Source organism: Nerophis lumbriciformis, linkage group LG17 (assembly GCF_033978685.3).
Source record: "Nerophis lumbriciformis linkage group LG17, RoL_Nlum_v2.1, whole genome shotgun sequence".
Taxonomy (NCBI): domain Eukaryota; kingdom Metazoa; phylum Chordata; class Actinopteri; order Syngnathiformes; family Syngnathidae; genus Nerophis; species Nerophis lumbriciformis.
In genome coordinates, this window is record NC_084564.2 from 2,474,880 (window position 1) to 2,497,500 (window position 22,621).

Here is a 22,621-nt window from a genome sequence, read left to right on the forward strand (position 1 = left end):
CGCTTAACAAGCCACAGAGGAGCCCGACTGTCTCGTTTTGTCACCCCAGCTTTCTGAAACCAATAAGATCAGACTCCACGTCTTTGGCGACACATTCACGAGGCCACGCCCATCTGAGGGAGAAAACAGTTCTTCAAATGCAACCTTTTTCTTCTTCTGTTTTCTGTTGCAGGATGCACGGCTGGAACATGTGTCATGACCAGGATGTCTCCTGGAAGCATAAGTGATGTGCTGGTAATTCTAGCCAATCAGAGCGACTTGCGGGCGGCTACTCGGCGACAACTGTAGCTACGAGATGTCAACAATTCTAGCAAATCAAAGCAATGCGCGAATAGATACGATTGTGGCCGTTCAGAGAATGGTGCTACAAGATGTAAACAATTCTAGCCAATCACAGAAATGCACTGCATTATGTAAACATCCATCCATCCATTTTCTTCCACTTATCCGAGGTCGGGTCGCAGGGGGCAGCAGCCTAAGCAGGGAAGCCCAGACTTCCCTCTCCCCAGCCACTTCGTCCAGCTCCTCCCAGGGGATCCCGAGGTGTTCCCAGGCCAGCCGGGAGAGATAGTCTTCCCAACGTGTCCTGGGTCTTCATAGTTTTTTTGCATTTTAACATGTAAAAATCGGCTCATTCTAGGTAGCTAGCAATGCAGCTAATGTGAGCAATCTATTCAATATCTAAATCAATTTAAAATGCATTCCAAAACCGTCAACAATACTTCATTTACGTTTCGTGACCTGGATAATAACTTGCTATTTTAAGAGCGAACACTCGGGAACTCTTTCTAGAATAGTAACAAATTGGCATGCTACGGTATTAGCCGTAAAAGCTAACTACGGCAAGCGATAAGCTAGCTTCTACGTCAGCACGAAACACCATTGAGTTTGCAATGCACAACACAATGAGATAATGTACTGACTGAAAAACATGAACAATCATATTACAGTATCTGTAATTAGCCTACATTTCATATTGTGTTTGTACACAGCTAACCAGACAGCGTATGCGGTCTGTCATGATATACTCATGACATGCTGCGTTCATCATGATCATAATAAAGTGTGACCCACTCGATGGACAGTTGTTGTCTGTTTGGTCCAGCTGGCCGGGGACGTTTTTTCTGGTTTATTTGGTGTAAGCAAGCCATTTATGTCAAAATAGCTTGTCTCCAAATTCCACATTTGCAGCTTCGAGTGGCTTTCACCTCACTCTCTCGGCTTCCGTCTGCTCTAACGTTTCACCCTCTTCTTCGTGCTGGCTTCTAGAAGCAGCAGTTCATCCTCAGTATATTCATCTTCAAAAGTATATTCATCTTCAAAAGTATAAGGTTGCGAATCCTCATTTGTCCAAAAATAGTCGTCTCTGTTGTTTGTTACCAAGTCTGCCATGATTAGAACACACAAGCGTTTTGTATCCGGAAGTAGGAACACACATGTTGCCAGAAGTCAGACGTGCGTTGCAATGAAAATGTAAAACATTGCGCAGAAGAAATCAGTTCCACAAATGATGAAAATATAGTGAATATTGTACACATTACATATTGTTATGAAGATGTCTGTTACTACGTTATATATATACACTTGCAGTGTGTATATAAAACATATTACACATTGTTATGAAGGTGTCTGTTACTACATTATATATATACTTGCAGTGTGTATATTGTACATATTACATATTGTTATGAAGGTGTCTGTTACTACATTATATATATACTTGCAGTGTGTATATTGTACATATTACATATTGTTATGATGGTGTCTGTTACTACATTATATATATACTTGCAGTGTGTATATAAAACATATTACATATTGTTATGAAGGTGTCTGTTACTACATTATATATATACTTGCAGTGTGTATATAAAACATATTACATATTGTTATGAAGGTGTCTGTTACTACATTATATATATACTTGAAGTGTGTATATTGTACATATTACATATTGTTATGAATGTGTCTGTTACTACATTATATATATACTTGAAGTGTGTATATTGTATATATTACATATTGTTATGAATGTGTCTGTTACTACATTATATATATACTTGAAGTGTGTATATTGTACATATTACATATTGTTATGAATGTGTCTGTTACTACGTTATATATAGACTTGCAGTGTATATATAAAACATTTTACATATTGTTGTGAAGGTGTCTGTTACTACGTTGTATATAGACATACCGTGTGTATATAACACATATTACCTATTGTTATGAAGGTGTCTGTTACTACGTTGTATATAAACATACAGTGTGTATATTGTACATATTACATATTGTTATGAAGATGTCTGTTACTACATTATATATATACTTGCAGTGTATATTGTACATATTACATATTGTTATGAAGATGTCTGTTACTACGTTATATATATATATATATACACTTTCAGTGTGTATATAAAACATATTACACATTGTTATGAAGGTGTCTGTTACTACATTATATATATACTTGCAGTTTGTATATTGTACATATTACATATTGTTATGAAGGTGTCTGTTACTACATTATATATATACTTGCAGTGTGTATATTGTACATATTACATATTGTTATGAAGGTGTCTGTTACTACATTATATATATACTTGCAGTGTGTATTTTAAACATATTACATATTGTTATGAAGATGTCTGTTACTACATTATATATATACTTGCAGTGTGTATATTGTACATATTACATATTGTTATGAAGGTGTCTGTTACTACATTACATATATACTTGCAGTGTGTATATTGTACATATTACATATTGTTATGAAGGTGTCTGTTACATTATATATATACTTGCAGTGTGTATATTGTACATATTACATATTGTTATGAAGGTGTCTGTTACTACATTATAAATATACTTGCAGTGTGTATATGTATATAAAACTTATTACATATTGTTATGAAGGTGTCTGTTACTACATTATAAATATACTTGCAGTGTGTATATGTATATAAAACTCATTACATACTGTTATGAATGTGTCTGTTACTATGTTATATATATACTTGCAGTGTATATATAAAACATTTTACATATTGTTATGAAGGTGTCTGTTACTACATTATATATATACTTGAAGTGTGTATATTGTACATATTACATATTGTTATGAAGGTGTCTGTTACTACATTATAAATATACTTGCAGTGTGTATATGTATATAAAACTCATTACATATTGTTATGAATGTGTCTGTTACTATGTTATACATATACTTGCAGTGTGTATGTTGTACATATTACATATTGTTATGAAGGTGTCTGTTACTACATTATAAATATACTTGCAGTGTATATATAAAACATTTTACATATTGTTATGAAGGTGTCTATTACTACATTATATATATACTTGCAGTGTGTATATAAAACGTTGATGGAGGGTTTTTAATTTGTTTTAGAGGACTTTGAAGGCTACAACGGTGACTCCCATTAGCCGCATCTTTCAAGCGTTAATCTTTAAAATCCTAATTATTATTTTTTTTAAATATGTGTGTTCTTGTCTCTCATAATGGTTGTGAACGATAGGCAAAATTCCCCCCAAAAAGTGCAGTTCCCCTTTAAGGTATATGGTGTGTAAATGTATTATAGGTATTAAAAAAAACTAGGTTAAAAGATTTCCGTGTGTATAAATGTGTGATATGTTAACAATATTGATAACTATGATAATTTTGGTCACAATAACCCATACTTGCCAACCCTCCCGGATTTTCCGGGAGACTCCCGAAATTCAGCGCCTCTCCCGAAAACCTCCCGGGACAAATTTCCTCCCGAAAAACTCCCGAAATTCAGGCGGCCCTGAGTGACGTGTTGACAACACACAACAACAGTGTCTACCGTAAAGCAGTTCGTCTGCCGTAAACAGCAATGTTGTGACACTTTTAAACAGGACAATACTGCCATCTACTGTACATGCACATGTGACCCACCCATAATGTGTCACATTTTTGTGTTGATTTATTTATTTTATTTTGTGGTTTAAATTCGTTTTTGGAGCTGTCATTACACATTTATCAGTATTCACATTGGTCAGTAGGGGGCAGTAGGGCGTTTCTTCCCAATTGAATGCTATCACCTGCAGACCGGAAGTGTCTTGTCATTCTGATGAGCGCGACCAGTCTGTGAACAATTGAAACGTCCTGTGTGCTTTTTCCTCCTAACAGGTTAGTTTTGGTGAATCAACTCACTGAATAATATCCATGTGATCTTTATAAGTTTAAGTACACATTCTGATGGTGGAGCCTAACTCTAAAGTGTTTGTGAGTTGTAGTTTGTAAATGAACACTGAAATTTAAATATTTATTTTATTTATGTATATATATATATATATAGCTAGAATTCACTGAAAGTCAAGTATTTGTTATATATATATATCTTAACCACGCCCACAACCACGCCCCCCACCCCGCCCCCGCACCCTCCACCCCCCGAAATCGGAGGTCTCAAGGTTGGCAAGTATGCAATAACCGTGATATGCAATGTTTATACTGTTACATCCCTACATGTAACCAATCCGAGCGAGGTGATGCTGCAGCTAAACCAGTCTAGCCAATCAGAGTAAAGCATCATGTCAGCTGTCGTCGTGTGTCAGGTGGTTTGTGTAGGAAGACTTTCTTCATTCTAGCGTCTGTGCACAGTTTTTTGCTTGGTCTAATGTGACTGGCGTGGGCGTGCACGGCCCACGGTGACAGCAGGTTTAATGCACACGTGCACGTAATCAAACACCCACCACCATGCCTTAATACTCATTACCAGCAGACAAACACCATTTTTTATGATTATTATTTTTATTATTATTATTATAAGTGACCCTGTGCTCAAAAGCATCTTTTCGAAGGACAACAATGAATTGCTATGTTTCCTCATTAAATTGTCCTAACTTCCTTTCCTGCTGGCTCACATGAATCATTAAAAGTATTTCTGGAATTTCAGGTTCGCTGCCAGACTGGGAATGAAAACATGATGACATTGCTGGACTGAAGCGTGTCACTTCCTGCGTGCACGTCCAGACAGGAAGTCTGACCTCAATGGAGCTCTTTCACACAAAAGCCACTGATGAAGGCAGCACAATAATAATAATAATAATACATCCATCCATCCATCCATCTTCTTCCGCTTATCCGAGGTCGGGTCGCGGGGGCAGCAGCCTAAGCAGGGAAGCCCAGACTTCCCTCTCCCCAGCCACTTCGTCCAGCTCTTCCTGTGGGACCCCGAGGCGTTCCCAGGCCAGCCGGGAGACATAGTCTTCCCAACGTGTCCTGGGTCTTCCCCACGGCCTCCTACCGGTCGGACGTGCCCTAAACACCTCCCTAGGGAGGCGTTCGGGTGGCATCCTGACCAGATGCTCGAACCACCTCATCTGGCTCCTCTCCATGTGGAGGAGCAGCGGCTTTACTTTGAGCTCCCCCCGGATGACAGAGCTTCTCACCCTATCTCTAAGGGAGAGCCCCGCCACCCGGCGGAGGAAACTCATTTCGGCCGCTTGTACCCGTGATCTTGTCCTTTCGGTCATAACCCAAAGCTCATGACCATAGGTGAGGATGGGAACGTAGATCGACCGGTAAATTGAGAGCTTTGCCTTCCGGCTCAGCTCCTTCTTCACCACAACGGATTGATACAGCGTCCGCATTACTGAAGACGCCGCACCGATCCGCCTGTCGATCTCACGATCCACTCTTCCCTCACTCGTGAACAAGACTCCGAGGTACTTGAACTCCTCCACTTGGGGCAAGATCTCCTCCCCAACCCGGAGATGGCACTCCACCCTTTTCCGGGCGAGAACCATGGACTCGGACTTGGAGGTGCTGATTCTCATCCCAGTCGCTTCACACTCGGCTGCGAACCGATCCAGTGAGAGCTGAAGATCCTGGCCAGATGAAGTCATCAGGACCACATCATCTGCAAAAAGCAGAGACCTAATCCTGCAGCCACCAAACCAGATCCCCTCAACGCCTTGACTGCGCCTAGAAATTCTGTCCATAAAAGTTATGAACAGAATGGGTGACAAAGGGCAGCCTTGGCGGAGTCCAACCCTCACTGGAAACGTGTCCGACTTACTGCCGGCAATGCGGACCAAGCTCTGGCACTGAGCATACAGGGAGCGGACTGCCACAATCAGACAGTCCGATACCCCATACTCTCTGAGCACTCCCCACAGGACTTCCCAAGGGACACGGTCGAATGCCTTCTCCAAATCCACAAAACACACGTAGACTGGTTGGGCAAACTCCCATGCACCCTCAAGGACCCTGCCGAGAGTATAGAGCTGGTCCACAGTTCCACGACCAGGACGAAAACCACACTGTTCCTCCTGAATCCGAGGTTCGACTATCCGGCGTAGCCTCCTCTCCAGTACACCTGAATAGACCTTACCGGGAAGGCTGAGGAGTGTGATCCCACGATAGTTATAACACACCCTCCGGTTCCCCTTCTTAAAGAGAGGAACCACCACCCCGGTCTGCCAATCCAGAGGTACCGCCCCCGATGTCCACGCGATGCTGCAGAGTCTTGTCAACCAAGACAGCCCCACAGCATCCAGAGCCTTAATGAACTCCGGGCGGATCTCATCTACCCCTGGGGCCTTGCCACCGAGGAGCTTTTTAACTACCTCAGCAACCTCAGCCCCAGAAATAGGAGAGCCCACCACAGACTCCCCAGGTACTGCTTCCTCATAGGAAGACGTGTTGGTGGGATTGAGGAGGTCTTCGAAGTATTCCCTCCACCAATCCACAACATCTGCAGTTGAGGTCAGCAGAACACCAGCCTCACCATACACGGTGTTGATAGTGCACTGCTTCCCCTTCCTGAGGCGGCGGATGTTGGTCCAGAATTGCTTCGAAGCCGTCCGGAAGTCGTTTTCCATGGTTTCCCCGAACTCCTCCCATGTCCGAGTTTTTGCCTCTGTGACCGCTGAAGCCGCACACCGCTTGGCCTGTCGGTACCTGTCCGCTGCCTCAGGAGTCCTATGAGCCAAAAGAACCCGATAGGACTCCTTCTTCAGCTTGACGGCATCCCTCACCGCCGGTGTCCACCAACGGGTTCTAGGATTACAGGTACCAACTACCTTGCGGCCACAGCTCCAATCAGCCGCCTCGACAATAGAGGCGCGGAACATGGTCCATTCAGACTCAATGTCCAGCACCTCCCTCGTGACATGTTCAAAGTTCTTCCGGAGGTGGGAATTGAAACTCTCTCTGACAGGAGACTCTGCCAGACGTTCCCAGCAAACTCTCACAATGCGTTTGGGCCTGCCAGGTCTGTCCGGCATCCTCCCCCACCATCGCAGCCAACTCACCACCAAGTGGTGATCGGTAGAAAGCTCCGCCCCTCTCTTAACCCGAGTGTCCAAAACATGAGGCCGCAAATCCGATGACACAACTACAAAGTCGATCATGGAAGTGCGGCCTAGGGTGTCCTGGTGCCAAGTGCACATATGGACACCCTTATGTTTGAACATGGTGTTCGTTATGGACAATCTGTGACGGGCACAAAAGTCCAATAACAGAACACCGCTCGGGTTCAGATCCGGGCAGCCATTCTTCCCAATCACGCCTCTCCAGGTTTCACTGTCGTTGCCAACATGAGCATTGAAGTCCCCCAGTAGAACGAGGGAATCACCCGGGGGAGCACTCTCAAGTACTCCCTCGAGTGAATCCAAAAAGGGTGGGTACTCTGAGCTGCGGTTTGGCGCGTAAGCGCAAACCACAGTCAGGACCCGTTCCCCCACCCGAAGGCGGAGGGAAGCTACCCTCTCGTCCACCGGGTTGAACTCCAACGTACAGGCTCTGAGCCGGGGGGAAACAAGAATTGCCACCCCAGCCCGTCGCCTCTCACTGCCGGCAACGCCAGAGTGGAAGAGAGTCCAGCCCCTCTCGAGAGAACTGGTTCCAGAGCCCTTGCTGTGCGTCGAAGTGAGTCCGACTATATCTAGCCGGAACTTCTCCACCTCGCGCACTAGCTCAGGCTCCTTCCCCCCCAGCGAGGTGACGTTCCACGTCCCAAGAGCTAGCTTCTGTAGCCGAGGATCGGACCGCCAAGTGCCCTGCCTTCGGCTGCCGCCCAGCTCACATCGCACCCGACCTCTATGACCCCTGCTATGGGTGGTGAGCCCATTGGAGGGGGGACCCACGTTGCCTCTTCGGGCTGTGCCCGGCCGGGCCCCATGGGGACAGGCCCGGCCACCAGGCGCTCGCCATCGTGCCCCACCTCCGGGCCTGGCTCCAGAGGGGGGCCCCGGTGACCCGCGTCCGGGCGAGGGAAATCTGGGTCCTTGGTTTTTATATTTCAATATAATAATAATAATACATAATAATAATAATAATACAACAAAAACTTAATGTTGCATGCAGTAATCACATAAATAACTCGCTAAAAGTGAACATTAAGTCTTTCTTGTAGAGGCGCTCGTCATAGGTGGTGTACCTAATGAAGTGGCCAGATGGTGTACAGTATATAACAGAGAAAGAAAGAACAGATGAGGAGGAGAAGCGGTCCTGATGCTGCAGGTTGTAAATTGTGGATGATGATCATTTCACGCTCAAGTGGTTGTCTCGTTATATTTCACAGAGCTTTGACCCCAAAATTAACGACTTCAGTGAATGTGCACGCCGCCCTCTGCTTTATTGATCTCATCTCGCCGTCGTCACGTACTGTAACTTTGCAGGCGTGTGTGTGTGTGTGTGTGTGTGTGTGTGGGAGAGATGATATATAGTATCATTCTACAGGGTCATTTCATTTCTGTAGTAGCATCATATTCGTTGCACTACCAAACAAGGACAGCCTGATACATGAACACACGTACATAATATGCAGTAGGGTTGTTCCGATACCAATATTTTGGTACCGGTATCAAAATGTATTTCAATACTTGCATACTTTTCAAAATAAAAATCATTTTTGGCTTCATTTAAATTGTCATGTCTGTGTAATCATGTTTTGTTTTAAGTCATGTTTTGTTTAGTTATAGGCAGAAGTGGGTAGAGTAGCCAGAAATTGTACTCAAGTAAGAGTACTGTTACTTTAGAGACTTATTACTCAAGTAAAAGTAAGGAGTAGTCACCCAAATATTTACTTGAGTAAAAGTAAAAAGTATGTTGTGAAAAAACTACTCAAGTACTGAGTAACTGATGAGTAACATACACACACACACACATATATATATATACATACATATACATTGATAAATACAGTATATAATTTATATGTATTTATTTTGCTGTTTTTGTTTACATGTTAAAGATGTTTTAATGAATATACATGCATGTTTAACATATAGATTCCTTTCTTTCATGAAGACTAGAATATAAGTTGGTGTATTACCTGATTCTGATGACTTGCGTTGATTGGAATCAGACAGTAGTGATGATAACGTCCACGTTTTCAAATGGAGGAGAAAAAAAGTTCCTCCTTTCTGTCTAATACCACATGAAAGTGGTTGGTTTTTGGCATCTTATTTGTCCAGCTTCCATATTCGTTTTTATACACTTTACAAGAAATACATTGGCGGCAAACTCCGTAGCTTGCTAGCTTGTTTACGCTGGCTTTCGGAGACTCTTGTTTTGAAAGCGCAGGCGCGATGGAGCGGCACTTTTATTGTGAAGACAGGAACGTCCTCATGTGCGGTCAGTCTTGAGGCTTTTGACGGTACGGTTGAAATAAAACAAGTATCTTTTTCCTTCACACTTTTGATTGATTGATTGGAACTTTTATTAGTAGATTGCACAGTACAGTACATATTCCGTACAATTGACCACTAAATGGTAACACCCCAATAAGTTTTTACACTTGTTTAAGTCAGGTCATGTGATCACCTGGCTCTGTTTGATTGGTCCAACGTCACCAGTGACTGCATCTGATTGGTGGAACGAAGTGAAACGTCACCAGTAAGGCAGGCACTTTGAAGGTCTGTCTGACAGACCAAAACAAACAAAGCGTGCATTAACAGATCGATAAAAATTAGTAGTGAGTAGCGAGCTGAATGTAGATAAAAGTAGCGGAGTAAAAGTAGCGTTCCTTCTCTATAAATATACTTAAGTAAAAGTAAAAGTATGTTGCATTAAAACTACTCTTAGAAGTACAATTTATCCCAAAAGTTACTCAAGTAGATGTAACGGAGTAAATGTAGCGCATTACTACCCACCTCTGGTTATAGGACTCTTTAGTTTCTGTCTTTTCACTCCCTTGTCTTGTTTCCATGATTACCCCATTAGATTCACCTGTTCCACGTTTGGACTCATTGTGCACTCTTGTTTGTCACCATAGCAACCATTAGTTTTCACCTGTCACGTCACGCACCTGTTTCACGTTTTGAGTCACGCACCTGTTTTCGTTAATCGTGTCCATAGTATTTAAGTTCATTCTTTTCAGTTTGTCGTTCTGACGACACTTCTTCCCATGTCCATTCTTCATGCAACTATTTTTGTCCAAGCCAAGTAAGTTTTTGTTCCATGTTTATAGTCTTTTTGTTTTTCATAGTTTGTTCTCCGCCACTGTGCGTGCTTTTCATTTGTACTTTTTTGCTATAGTCTTTTGGTTTCATAGTTTATTCTCCGCCACTGTGCGCACTTTCATTTATTCCTTTTTTTTTTTGATAATAATAAATAAATCATGTACCTTCATTCCCGTCTCGCCCGAGCCAACTTTCCGTTGCATCCCGGAAAAGCACACACCCAAGACCAAGTCATGACATAAATAAATAATATATATATATATAAAATATATTTATATATATATAATATATATATATATAAAATAAATAAATATAATTCACTTCACTTTATATTTAACAAAAGAGATCTTACCATACATTAAACATAAGTTTTTAAAAATGTACAATTTTATATATTACATGTGGTCTGCCGTAATCTAGGATTAAATTACAATACAATAGTTTATTGACATTGTATTAAATGTTTTATCATTTATGGTGGCCTTTCTTGGTCTGTGTTTTAAGACAAATACAATCATTAGTAAATACTAAAATCAATGATATGGCTAAAAGTACACAGATAAGCCATGTAGCAGGTAAAACACACATTTGTTAAAGATAAAACACAAATTGTAGCAATTTGTTACCAAATTTCACTTGCATTAGTTTGCGCTACGGGGCGGTTTGAAATGCGCTAATATTTGGCATCAAGTCAAGCATCTGTATATGTATCTATGTGCACAGCAGGGGAGCTGGTTAACTACATTACCGTATTTTTCGGACTATAAGTCGCAGTTTTTTTCATAGTTTGGCCGACTTATACTCAGGAGCAACTTATGTGTGGAATTATTAACACATTAGCGTAAAATATCAAATAATATTATTGATCTTATTCATGTAAGAGACTAGACGTATAAGATTTCATGGGATTTAGCGATTAAGAGTGACAGATTGTTTGGTAAACGTATAGCATGTTCTATATCAGGGGTGCTCATTACGTCGATCGCGAGCTACCGGTCGATCTCGGAGGGTGTGTCAGTCGATCACCAGCCAGGCATTAAAAAAATAGTCCTAAAAATGAGCGATCATAAATCTTCACTATGACGTCATTTTCGTCACTTGATTGACATTCACGGCACCCGAGGGTCTTCTGAGATGACGCTGGCTGCTGCCAGCTCATTAAAATTACCGACTGGAAGGCGAGAAACACTTTATTTCAACAGACTCTGGCGCCGTACCTGTCGTCAAAACTACAAAGACCGCGACTGCACAGTTGCGCTAACAAAACGAGTCTCAGAAAGCTGGCGTGCACAAGCTAGCAAGCTACGGACTTTGCCGACAATGTATTTCTTGTAAAGTGTATACAAAGGAGTACGGAAGCTGGATAAATAAGATGCCAAAAACCAACCACTTTCTTGTGGTAATGGACAGAAAGGAGGACTTTTTTTCTCCTCTATTTGAAAATGCGGACGTTTTTAGCACCACTGTCTGATTCCAATCAATGCAAGTCATCAGAATCAGGTAATACACCAACTTATATTCTTGTCTTCATGAAAGAAAAGAATCTATAAGTGTTAAACATGCCTGTATTATCTTTAAACACCTTTAACTTATTAACAATATTAACTATATGTGTTAAACATGCTTGTATTATCTTTAAACACCTTTAACTTATTAACAATATTAACTATATGTGTTAAACATGCTTGTATTATCTTTAAACACCTTTAACTTATTAACAATTAGGGCTGAAACGACGCGTCGACGTAGTCGACGTCATCGGTTACGTAAATACGTCGAGGACGTTTTTGTTCGTCGACGCGTCGCATATTTACGTCACACTACCGTCATGGCGGAGCGCAAAGCAGACGATGCGAGCGAGGGGGAAAAAGCACGCCAAAAGTCGTCAAAAGTGTGGGAGTATTTCAATAAACGGCCTAAGAAGAAACGCTACTTTTACTCCGCTACTTTTATCTACATTCAGCTCGCTACTCGCTACTAATTTTTATTGATCTGTTAATGCACGCTTTGTTTGTTTTGGTCTGTCAGACAGACCTTCATAGTGCCTGCCTTACTGGTGACGTTTCACTTCGTTCCACCAATCAGATGCAGTCACTGGTGACGTTGGACCAATCAAACAGAGCCAGGGGTCACATGACCTGACTGGCTCCGAGCTAACTTCGGGTGTTACCATTTAGTGGTCAATTGTACGGAATATGTACTGTACTGTGCAATCTACTAATGAAAGTTCCAATCAATCAATCAAAAGTGTGAAGGAAAAAAGACCCTTTTTTTATTTCAACCGTAAAGACTGACTGCACAGTTCCTGTCTTCACAATAAAAGTGCCGCTCCATCGCGCCTGCGCTTTCAAAACAAGAGTCTCCGAAAGCCAGCGCAAACAAGCTAGCAAGCTACGGAGTTTGACGCCAATATATTTCTTGTAAAGTGTATAAAAACGAATATGGAAGCTGGACAAATAAGAAGCCAAAAACCAACCACTTTCATGTGGTATTAGACAGAAAGGAGGAACTTTTTTTCTCCTCCATTTGAAAACGTGGACGTTATCATCACTACTGTCTGATTACAATCAATGCAAGTTATCAGAATCAGGTAATACACCAACTTATATTCTTGTTTTCATGAAAGAAAGGAATCTATATGTTAAACATGCATGTATACCTTTAACATGTAAACAAAAACAGCAAAATAAATACATATAAATTATATACTGTATATATCAATGTATATATATATATATATATATATATATATATATATATATGATATGAGTGTGTATGTTACTCATCAGTTACTCAGTACGTGAGTAGTTTTTTCACAACATACTTTTTTACTTTTACTCAAGTAAATATTTGGGTGACTACTCCTTACTTTTACTTGAGTAATACATCTCTAAAGTAACAGTACTCTTACTTGAGTACAATTTCTGGCTACTCTACCCACCTCTGGTGACGATTAGCACTTTCACTGAAGAGAAACCTCAGTGCTTGTGTGTGCGCGGCCACTCACGTTACCTCCTATCTGTTAACACACATTGTCTCTCTTACACACACACACACACACACACACACACACACAGACACACACACACACACACACACACAATGTGAAGGCAAAACATGAGAGGGGCGCCGTAGCAGCCACACCTCAAACAAAAGAACCTGAACGGAATGTTACACAATGTTTTGACACACAACATTCAGTCTTTTCCCACAGAAATGTAATGGATAATGTTGTAGCGGTCCTTTTATTTCAGTTAATAATAGTAGATGACTACTAGTTTATGTTATAGGGATTGTTTAGGACTAAATTAATAACTTCTTTGATCAGCATTTCAAGTTAAACAGGTGAGTTTCTTGAATGCGTCAATAATATGTTTGCTTAGTGGTGCCAGGACGGTCACTTCCTCTGCCACTTCCTGTTTAGCCTCTCAGTGTCTGATTGCTGATTTGTGTTGCCGTTCCAAGTGTTGAGTGACACGCCGTCACCTTTTCCCCTCTCATTCCTTCCATTTCCTGCTGCGCTGCACGACAAAGACGCGGTCAAACTAAAGCTTGACGACAAGGTGATCATGTTTGATTCATGACATTTACATAGAAACGTGGTAGTCAGACGCACGTAGTAACAGTCACGTGTTTTCATACCGACGAGCTAACGTGTCCAGGTTATAACCCTGTTGTCAATAAACACACGTGGACTGAAGCTAAATTGTCCACTGTAGCATGTGAATGCAATGAAAAGAATAAAATCTGAGCCAACCAGCTGTTAAAATGTTGTCCAGGTTAATGTTTTGGCCATTAAAGGCCCTTCATTTCAAGATTTCAACTGTGATCGGGCTTTAAACAGGTGGCTGACCTGTTCAGATGAGTAACTGCTACTGGTCAAATAATGTGAAATAGCATTTAATTTTACATGTATGCAATGCCATTTAAATGTAATTATAGATAATAATAATAATAAATACTGTGTAGTGTTGTAAATAGTCAACGGGAAGGATTTTAGTAAGATATAAGCCATGAGCACTACACAGCCAGAAAAAAACCTAGGCAGGACAAGTAAAAATATTGGGGCAAGTAGATATGAGAAGTCGGGCAAGTAGAAAAAAACCTTAACGTTGAACCCTGCTGCCGCTTAAGGTTAGACGGCACTGTACATAGAGCGCTTCTGCTTGTTAGTAATAAATTCTAATGTTGGATGTTCACTCCTTCACACAGATGAGTATAGAAAAATATTTTCAACGGCCGAAAAGGGCTGGACTTGGAGAGGAGGTAGGCCTACAGTCCGGACCACAGGTGCGACCTGTTCAGCAGCAGCAGGAGGAGGAGGTTGACTGACTGTGGCAGGACACCTCTGCCTCTGTTTCACTTCATGTTGCTGGTAAATAATATGGTTGTAGTAGTAGGCTAAAGTTAAATTATTTAGTATTCACTAATTAAAGAGACATTTTAGCTTTTATATTTTATAAGATATATTTTTTGTAAGAACCACAATTAATAAATATATTTCAGTGAATCCCTAATTGTTCAAATCTGTATATAAATATGTACATAAAATGTAATTATATTCCAACTCCGCGTTCTTCTTGGTCATCGCCGCTGCCGCCGCCACCCCCCCGACCACACCACCACAAATAGATGCCTGTCCTGTGGGAAACACTGGTATTGTAAGTATTGTTGTGTATGCTCGGAGACAATGGCTAGCAATAATAATACAGTTTTTAATGGGTAGCAAAGCAATCAAAGGTAGTCTTACAACGGTTCCCTGTGGGACGCCACAAGTAATGGACTTTATCAATCAATTATCAATCAAGGTTTATTTGTATAGCCCCTTACAAGATCACAATGGTGCTCAAGGTGCTTTACAGGACAAACAAGTCAATCAATCTAGGGATCTAGCTATCTGGTCAGGACACTCCTCACTCTTTTGCCTTCACCTTCATTGTCCATTCGTTTTTGGTGACTTTATATACTCTGAACCTAGTTGTTGAGTCCGAGACATACATGGCGGACAATAACTGATACAGTCTGCTTTGCCAGTCCAAAAGCCTTCACTGTTTTCCGTAGTCCTCCCTCGTCTGCCAGGTAACACAAAGCACACGCTACCTTTTTTTATCACATTCACAGGATTTGTCTCTCCTTCGACAAATGGACAAAGTTTCTCGGTAAGTAGAATTTACTTGACCCACTTCCTGGGAAACTTATCAAGGAGCTTTTTGTATTATTAGGTCCATCAGTGCTAAATATTATAAACTTATCACTCTCCTCTGGCACTGTTCCCCTGGCATTCAAGAGAGCGGTTATTCATCCTCTGCTCAAAAGACCTAACCTTGATCCTGACCTCATGGTAAACTACCGACCGGTGTCCCACCTTCCCTTTATTTCGAAAATCCTCGAAAAAATTGTCGCACAGCAGCTAAATGAACACTTAGTGTCTAACAATCTCTGTGAACCTTTTCAATCCGGTTTCAGGGCAAATCACTCTAAAGTTAAAGTTAAAGTTAAAGTACCAATGATTGTCACACACACACTAGGTGTGGCGAGATTATTCTCTGCATTTGACCCATCACCCTTGATCACCCCCTGGGAGGTGAGGGGAGCAGTGGGCAGCAGCGGTGGCCGCGCCCGGGAATCATTTTGGTGATTTAACCCCCAATTCCAACCCTTGATGCTGAGTGCCAAGCAGGGAGGTAATGGGTCCCATTTTTATAGTCTTTGGTATGACTCGGCCGGGGTTTGAACTCACAACCTACCGATCTCAGGGCGGACACTCTAACCACTAGGCCACTGAGTAGGAGACAGCCCTCGCAAAAATGACTAATGATCTACTGCTAACGATGGATTCTGATGCGTCATCTATGTTGCTGCTTCTTGATCTTAGCGCTGCTTTCGATACCGTCCATCATAATATTTTATTAGAGCGTATCAAAACACGTATTGGTATGTCAGACTTAGCTTTGTCGTGGTTTAACTCTTATCTTACTGACAGGATGCAATGCGTCTCCCATAATAATGTGACCTCGGACTATGTTAAGGTAACGTGCGGAGTTCCTCAGGGTTTGGTTCTTGGCCCTGCGCTCTTTAGTATTTACATGCTGCCGCTAGGCGACATCATACGCAAATACGGTGTTAGCTTTCATTGTTATGCTGATGACAGCCAACTCTACATGCCCCTAAAGCTGACCAACACGCCGGATTGTAGTCAGCTGGAGGCGTGTCTTAATGAAATTAAACAATGGATGTCCGCTAACTTCTCGCAACTCAACGCCAAGAAAACGGAAATGCTGATTATCGGTCCTGCTAAACACCGACATTTATTTAATAATACCACCTTAACATTTGACAAGCAAACAATTACACAAGGCGAATCAGTAAAGAATCTGGGTATTATCTTCCACCCAACTCTCTCCTTTGAGTCACACATTAAGAGTGTTACTAAAACGGCCTTCTTTCCTCTCCGTAATATCGCTAAAATTCGTTCTATTTTATCCACTAGCGACGCTGAGATCATTATTCATGCGCTCGTTACGTCTCGTCTCGACTACTGTAACGTATTATTTTCGGGTCTCCCTATGTCTAGCATTAAAAGACTACAGTTGGTACAAAATGCGGCTGCTAGACTTTTGACAAGAACAAGAAAGTTTGATCATATTACGCCTATACTGTATATACCTTTATATACATATATACATATATATATACCTATACTGGCTCACCTGCACTGGCTTCCTGTGCACTTAAGATGCGACTTTAAGGTTTTACTACTTACGTATAAAATACTACACGGTCTAGCTCCGTCCTATCTTGTCGATTGTATTGTACCATATGTCCCGGCAAGAAATCTGCCTTCAAAGAACTCCGGCTTATTAGTGATTCCCAGAGCCCAAAAAAAGTCTGCGGGCTATAGAGCGTTTTCTATTGGGGCTCCAGTACTATGGAATGCCCTCCCGGTAACAGTTAGAGATGCTACCTCAGTAGAAGCATTTAAGTCCCATCTTAAAACTCATTTGTATACTCTAGCCTTTGAATAGCCCCCTTTTTTTAGACCAGTTGATCTGCCGTTTCTTTTCTTTTCTCCTCTGGTCCCCCCTATCCTTGTGGAGGGGGAGACACTCAGGTCCGGTGGCCATGGATGGGGTGCTGGCTGTCCGGGGTCGGGACCCGGGGTGGACCGCTCGCCTGTGCATCGGTTGGGAACATCTCTGCGCTGCTGACCCGTCTCCGCTCGGGATGGTTTCCTGCTGATCCCACTGTGGACTGGACTCGTACTGTTATGCTGGATCCACTATGGACTGGACTCTTACAATATTATGTCAGACCCACTCGACATCCATTGCATTCAGTCTCCCTAGAGGGGGGGGGGGTTACCCACATATGCGGTCCTCTCCAAGGTTTCTCATAGTCATTCACATCGACGTCCCACTGGGGTGAGTTTTTCCTTGCCCTTATGTGGGCTCTGTACCGAGGATGTCGTTGTGGCTTGTGCAGCCCTTTGAGACACTTGTGATTTAGGGCTATATAAATAAACATTGATTGATTGATTGATCACATTCACAGGATTTGTCTCTCCTTTGACAAATGGACAAAGTTTCTCGGTAAGTAGAATCACAGCTGACCTGGACATTCGAAAGTTCTCTTGCCGTCTGAGAAGTGTTGTATCTGAAATAGCTGCAATGGCGCGTTTCCTTCTCTTAAGGTATTCATGTGTGATTTCCACAAGCGTCTGTACATGTAGTAGAAGGAGAAACACAGGCGTGTCTGGATGACTCTCCTCCATATTTCCAGTGGTTAGCTCAGAGTTACGAAACCTCTTGTTATGAAGCTGGCTGTGGTGCGTTCTTTCTGACGTCACTTTCTGTGTGGGGCGCGGTCTTTTTGGCGTCACTTCCTATCCGAACTCAGGTTGGAAACGATCAATAAGTCCATACAAAGCTTAGAGCTGGAGATTCAAGAAATACACGGCGCACTTACCCGTGTAAAAAATTATCCAAGGAGGGTAACCTTAAACGCTGGTTTAGCGTGGCTGACACGTGGCTTTGGCTAAATAATTATTCGTTTAAGGAGTTATCCAACTTAATGTAGACAGGGCCTAAGTGTGTTTTTAGTTGAGATTTAAAAGCTTCTAGCTCTGTGGTGGCTTGCAGCTTAGGAGAGTGTGATCCATAACTTGGGAACAAAAGCGGCAAAAGAACGATCACTCCATTTTTTATGTATGCTTCCAAAGATGTGTGCAAGCATGAGCGAGTGGCAAACAGTTGACTTATCTCAAGTCAGAAACGGGGAATTCACTTGAACATCACTGGCACAAACTCACCAGTAGGAGGAGGCGGATCCATCCAATTATTGATTGTAGTTATACAAAGGGTGGTATCAATTACAGACTGAAACTAGTTTAATAAGATTAGGCCTGGGCCGATAGTTTGCTCGCCGATATTTTGACCGACAAATTATTGCTGATAAACGATAATTGCCATTATTCTTTGGAGACCGAATTAACCACCGATGTAATGATAACGCATAACAATAATGCAAGTACAACTAATTTCTACTACCGTATTTTCCGCACTATTAGCCGCACCTAAAAACCACAAATTTACTCAAAAGCTGACAGTGCGGCTTTTAACCCGGTGCGCTTTATATATGGATTAATATTAAGATTCATTTTCATAAAGTTTCGGTCTCGCAACTACGGTAAACAGCCGCCATCTTTTTTCCCCGTAGAAGAGGAAGTGCTTCTTCTTCTACGCAAGCAACCGCCAAGGTAAGCACCCGCCCCCATAGAACAGGAAGCGCTTCTTCTTCTACTGTAAGCAACCACCCGCCCGCGTAGAAGAAGAAAAAGGGCGCGGATATTACGTTTCATTTCCTTTGTGTGTTTACATCTGTAAAGACCACAAAATGGCTCCTACTAAGCGACAGGGATCCGGTTCATGAAAAGACGCAATCTCTCCATCCGCACACGGACTACTATTTCACAGCAACTGCCTAAAGACTTTCAAGAAAAGCTGGCTACTTTCCGTGCATATTGTAAAAACAAGATAGCTGAAAAAAAGATCCGGCCAGAGAACATTATCAACATGGACGAGGTTCCACTGACTTTTGATATTCCTGTGAACCGCACTGTGGATACAACGGGAGCACGTACGGTGAATATTCGCACCACAGGGAATGAGAAGTCATCCTTCACTGTGGTTCTAGCTTGCCATGCTAATGGCCAGAAACTTCCACCCATGGTGATATTCAAAAGGAAGACCTTGCCAAAAGAGACCTTTCCAGCCGGCGTCATCACAAAAGCTAACTCGAAGGATGGCTGGATGAAGAAAAGATGAGCGAGTGGTTAAGGTAAGTTTACGCGAAGAGGCCGGGTGGCTTTTTTCACGCAGCTCCGTCCATGTTGATATACGACTCCATGCGCGCCCACATCACGCTGGTTTTTAATATATTATTAAAGTTTGACTGACCTATCTGACTGTTTTTTTGACATTCCTTTAGCGCAGTTAGATGCGGCTTACAACACGGGGCGGCTTATAGGTGGACAAAGTTTTGAAATATGCCGTTCATTGAAGGCGCGGCTTATAACCCAGGGCGCCTTATGGTGCGGAAAATACGGTACTTTACATTTACATTACAGACTTCAACTTCTGTGTGTGTAAGCCTGTGGCCCCGCCTCCACCCTCGGAGACGAAGGCAGTGAATGACTGACTGGATCATCGTCTGGATTCAGGACTTTACCATTTGGAGGTGTAGCATGGCGCAGGTTTGCACTGTCTGAGTGCTTCTATGATTATATTTATCACAAAATTCAAGGAAAATCACAGAATCCTTCAACATTGATATATTTTGAGTGAATATAACATAACTGGTCCTTTGTTAACTTGGTATCGTATCAGAATCAAAATTAGCAGGACCGCCCAATCTTACTCTAAATTTTTTTTATGTGATTGACTGGCAAGCAGCAGACAACTTGAAACATTAAGAAACTTCCCATTTACGAGCACCCCCGCCTGCTCGATGCGCCTTAATCTGCTCTAAATAAACCACATCCATTAAAAGCATTTGTTATCACATTAAACTTTCATGTTATTATCCTGACGACTTGGAAGCAAAACACCGTCAAACTGTAGAAGCACAATAATGTCCGTCGGTCCTTTTCCAGAGTGCACAGGCAGCAAATGGAAGTTCATAAACAGGAAAGATGAGGGCAATGATGGACGCCTGAACCTGAGATGAATGTCAGCTCGTGAAGACGAGAAGCAGGAGAGTATTATTGATCGGCAACGAGACGACGCAAGAAAGACGGACCGAGAGGTTGAAAATGAAGGAGATGAAAGAGAAGAAGAAGCAAGTTTGCCAAGACCGATAATTGGAAAGCAATCACGTGTGATCCTGGTGACGCGTAAACTGTCCATGCGATCAGCAAAACATCAATATGTCACACATCGCCATGGCGACAAAGAACCAGACGTCCATTTAGTGACAAAGAGTCAAACGTGAGGTTAGGTCATGATTGATACTATTCAACATGACCTTTGTCTCAAATGCAATCTTGTTCTCTCTTGTTCTTTTTGATGGTGAATGCCACATTTTGGGTCGTCCGATGACATTTCTGCTATTTTCTTTCCTCCACTTCTACACTGGACAAAATTAAAAAACGCATTTGTTGGTACTTTTTCTTGCTCAGGTGTATCCCCAGCGTCAAATGAGACAAATGTATTTTCTCTGCTCCAAATAGTAAACAATGAATTGTTTTCATGACAAAATACCAAAGGTGGTTTGATGGCGCCACCTGCAAAAGAGTCCAACATGGGGCGCTGTCTCGCATTTCACTACCCATCGCAGTTATAGTATACAGATGTATACTATAACATATGTTATAGTATACAGATGTGATACTGTATACTATAACTGCGATGGGTGGGCGGATCGATCCACATTATCAAAACTAGAGATGTCTGATAATATCGGCCTGCCGATATTATCGGCCGATAAATGCGTTAAAATGTAATATCGGAAATTATCGGTATCGTTTTTTTTTTATTATCGGTAACGGTTCCTATTTTTATTTTTTATTTTTTAAAATTAAATCAACATGCATTTTTAAATCAAGATGCATTTTTACCACTGTGTTACATGGCCTTTCCTTTTAACAACACTCTTTTAAGGTTTGGGAACTGAGGAGACCAATTTTTTCCCATTCTTGCTTGATGTACAGCTTTAAATTGTTCAACAGTCCGGGGTCTCCGTTGTGGTATTATATGCTTCATATTGCGCCACACATTTTCAATGGGAAACAGGTCTGGACTACAGGCAGGCCAGTCTAGTACCCGCACTCTATTAATATGAAGCCACACTGTTGTAACACGTGGCTTGGCATTGTCTTACTGAAATAACCCGCACTCTTTTACTATGAAGCCACGCTGTTGTAACACGAGGCTTGGCATTGTCTTACTGAAATAAGCAGGGGCGTCCATGATAACGTTGCTTGGATGGCAACATATGTTGCTCCAAAACCTGTATGTACCTTTCAGCATTAATGGTGCTTTCCCAGATGTGTAAGTTACCCATGCCTTGGGCACTAATACACACCCATACCATCATAGATACTGGCTTTTCAACTTTGTGCCTAGAACAATCCAGATTCCTTGCAATAGCTCGTTGAGAAATGTTGTTCTTAAACTGTAGGACAATTTGCCCATGCATTTGTTGACAAAGTGGTGACCCTCGCCCCATCCTTGTTTGTGAATGACTGAGCATTTCAGGGAAGCTGCTTTTATACCCAATCATGGCACCCACCTGTTCCCATTTAGCCTGTTCACCTGTGGGATTTTCCAAATAAGTGTTTGATGAGCATTCCTCAACTTTCTAAGTCTTTTTTTGCCACTTGTGCCAGCTTTTTTGAAACATGTTGGAGGCATCAAATTCCAAATGAGCTAATATTTGCAAAAAACAAGAACCGTTTTCCAGTTCGAACGTTAAGTATCTTGATCTTTGCAGTCTATTGATACAAATATAGGTTGAAAAGGATGTGCAAATCATTGTATTCTGTTTTTATTTACGATTTACACAACGTGCCAACTTCACTGGTTGTGGGGTTTGTGTGTGTGTGTGTATATATATATATATATATATATATATATACAGTCAAGAAAATAAGTAT

General features: G+C 41.9%; 1 protein-coding gene across 3 annotated transcripts in view; it reads right to left on the bottom strand.

Moving 5' to 3' along the window:
- The window catches only part of gpr4 (G protein-coupled receptor 4), a 67,269-nt gene that overhangs the window by 16,571 nt on the left and 28,077 nt on the right, over positions 1-22,621 (bottom strand). The window lies entirely within an intron of this gene.